Source organism: Halichoerus grypus, chromosome 2 (assembly GCF_964656455.1).
Source record: "Halichoerus grypus chromosome 2, mHalGry1.hap1.1, whole genome shotgun sequence".
NCBI classification, from domain to species: domain Eukaryota; kingdom Metazoa; phylum Chordata; class Mammalia; order Carnivora; family Phocidae; genus Halichoerus; species Halichoerus grypus.
In genome coordinates this window covers 77,631,854-77,635,391 of record NC_135713.1, presented here as the reverse complement: position 1 = coordinate 77,635,391, position 3,538 = coordinate 77,631,854, and the positions used below count along the sequence as shown (strand labels likewise).

The 3,538-nt window shown below is 36.8% G+C and overlaps 1 pseudogene; it reads right to left on the bottom strand.

Moving 5' to 3' along the window:
• Nucleotides 1–1,882: 1,882 nt before the first annotated feature.
• Nucleotides 1,883–2,644, bottom strand: LOC144380962 (large ribosomal subunit protein uL22-like; annotated as a pseudogene).
• Nucleotides 2,645–3,538: the final 894 nt, after the last annotated feature.

Genomic DNA, 3,538 nt, shown 5'->3' with positions numbered 1-3,538 from the left:
AAGCTTGACATAACAAGTAGAGGAAATGGTTATCAGGACCTGTCTGTAGCTGTAACCCTTGGTAAGGGTCACCTAACAAGAACTGTGCCATTGCTAGAGAAGTGACAGAAGTGAAACATTCTTTTTTTTTTTTTAAAGATTTTATTTATTTATTTGACAGAGAGAGACACAGCGAGAGAGGGAACACAAGCAGGGGGAGTGGGAGAGGGAGAAGCAGGCTTCCCGCCGAGCAGGGACCCTGATGCAGGGCTCGATCCCAGGACCCTGGGATCATGACCTGAGCCAAAGGCAGACGCTTAACGACTGAGCCACCCAGGCACCCTGAGAAATGTATTTTCGAAACACAATACCATAGGGAGGTAGCCAGGGGAACAAATATTCCAACCTCTCTTTTCCCCCCATCCTTGATTCTTTTATTTATATCTCTAATTGGATAAACCTAACCAGAAACCAGAGGGAAAGAGAGGTTTGGATAACTCTCTATTCACATTTTCCCATTTTAAAATTGGATTTTTTTTAAATTAATGAGTAATAAGTGTTGTTTATATATTTTGGATACAAGTACCTATCAGATACATAACTCGAAAATACTGTTTCCCAGTCTGTGGTTTCTCTCTTCATTCTCTTGATGGTAACTTTGCATGTAAGTTTTTAATTTTGTTGAAATCCAACTTTTTAAACTTTTATCTCATGTGCTTTTCATGTCATATCCAGGAACTCCTTCCCAAACCCAGGTTGCAATGATTTGCTCTTATGTTTTATAGTTTCAGCTCTTATTTTTAAATCCATGACATGCTTTGAGTTAATTTGGGGGTATAATGTGAACAGGGGTCCAAATTCATAATTTTGAGAGTAGATATCCAGTTATCTCAGTACTAATTGTTGAAAAGACTATTCTTTCCATATTGTATTGCCTTGTCCTCTTTGGCAAAAATTAATTGACTATAAATGTTAGGATTTCCTTCTGGATTCTCAATTCTAATCCATTGCTCTATATGGCTATCCTTGGGTTAGTTTCATACTGTCTTGATTATGGTAACTTTGTAGAAACTTCTGAAATGAGGAAGTATCTGTGCTCCAACTTTATTCTTTTTCAAGATTGTTTTAGTTATTCTGGGTCTCTTATATTTTCATATAAATTTTAGTATCAGCTTGTCAATTTGCATAAAAGCCATTTTAGATTTTGATAGAGATTGGATTGAATCTGTAAATAAATTTGGGGAATACTGCCATTTTTTTTTTTAACAATAGTAATTCTTTCAATTCATGAGTAGGGGATTTCTTTCCATTCATTAGGTCTTCTATAATTTTTCAACTTAGTTTGTAGTTCTCAGTGTAAACATCTTACACTTATTTTATTAAATTTATTGCTAAATTTTATTCTTTTTGATACTATTATGAATGGGATTACATTTCATTTTGGGGTTGTTTATAGCTAGTATATAGAAATATAATTGATTTTGCATATTGATCTTATATCCTACAACCTTGCTTGAATTCATTTATTAATTTTAGTAGGTATTTTGATGCATTCTTCAGAGTTTTCTTCTTTCCTTTTTTTAAAGACTTATTTATTTTAGATACATACAGCATGAGTGTGAGAAACAGAGAAATAGGAAGGGAGAATATGAAGCATAATCCATCCTGAGTGCAGGAGCCAGACATGAGGCTCAATCTCACTACCCTGAGATCTTGACCTGAGCTGAAACCAAAATTCGGATGCTTAACCCACCGCACCATCTAGGCCCCCCTCTTTGGAGTTTTCTATATGCTAGATCATGTCATCTACAGATAGAGATATTTTTACTTCTTCCTTTTTAATCCAGATAATTTTTTATTTCTCTCTCTCTCTCTCTTTTTTTAAATTTATTCTATGCAGGATTTACTCCTGGGCCATAAGTTTTTGTTTCTTCAATTACTTCTGGGATATCTTTTTGTTCTGTGAAACCTCCTCTTCTGGTTTAGGAACAATCTGCTCTTTTTCAGTAAGGATCATCTCCATGTGGTAGGGAGAGCTCATGTAGGGGTTAATCCGACCACGAGCCCTGTAAATTCTGTGCTGCATCTTGGGGGCTTTGTGCGCCAGAATGTGCACAATGACCAGAGAATCGACATCTAAACCCTCAAGTACAGCATTACTCTTTGCATTTTTAGCATGTGCAATAAAAATTCACTCTTTTTGGGCCACCGACCTTGTGTCCAGCCCCACTATTTGGCCTGGGCACACCTACCAACTCCACCATTGTAGAGACGGAGTGACACACCCTGCTTCTGCCAAGAGACATCTTTCAGATACTTGGTGGCTCTTTGGATCTGCAGATCTTTGATGGCCTGGGCAGTTTCACATGTATTCTTTTTTTTTTTTTTTTTAAAGATTTTATTTATTTGACAGCGAGATATAGCGAGAGAGGGAACACAAGCAGGGGGAGTGGGAGAGGGAGAAGCAGGCTTCCCGCGGAGCAGGGAGCCCGATGCGGGGCTCGATCCCAGGACCCCAGGATCATGACCTGAGCCGAACGCAGATGCTTAACGACTGAGCCACCCAGGTGCCCCCACATGTATTCTTAAAAGGAAGACAAAGATTTGAACCTCTTGATTTGCATGATCTTCTAGGGTTTTCTGGGTCAAGCGAATAGTGAACCATTTTCAGTGGTCACCTCAGGCCGCTTAGGGGAAGAGGAACTTTTATTTCCCTTCATTGTCCAATTTCCCTGTGTAGATCCTCTAGTACAATGTTGAATAGAAATGGCAAGAGGGGTTATCTTTGTCATACCTTGGGAGGAAAGCATTTAGTGTCTCACTATGGATTTTAATGTGAGCTATAGATTTTTTTTTTTTTTTTTTGTAGATGCCTTTTTTTTTCAGGTTGAGGGAGTTTCATTCTAGTCCTATTTTGTTAAGTGTTTTTATCAAGAAAGTGTGATGGATTTTGTTAAATGTTTTTCTACATCTATTGAAATGACCATATGATTTGGGATTTTTATTCTATCAAAAGGGTGTATTGTAATAGGTGATTTTCATATGGTAAAACAACCTTGAATTTCTTGTATAAATTCCACTTGGTCATGATGTATAATCTTTTTTCTATGTTGTTGGATTTGCTTTCTAGTTCTTTATTGAGGATTTTTGCATCTGATTTCATAAGGGATTGGTCTGTAGTTTTCTTGTGTTATGTTTGTCTCCTTGTGGTTTTAAGATAATTTGGTCCCATAGAATGAGTTGGGAAGTATTCTTTTCCTCTTCTATTTTCTGGAAAAGTTTGTCAAGAATTGTTATTGCTTTTTCTTTAAATGTTTGATAGGCTTAACCAATAAGCCATCTTGGCCTGGACCTTTTGTGAGTTTTAAAATTACTAATTTGGTCTCTTTACTTACAGATCCATTCAAGTTTTCCTATTTATTTCTGAGCCAGTTTTGGTAATTTTGACTTCTAGGAATGCATTTCATATAAGTTACTCTAACTTTTCCCCCTCTTTTAAAAGCATAATATATATTTGTTGTGTGCTTTAGAAGACCCTCAATTAGAATTTAGAAGACCC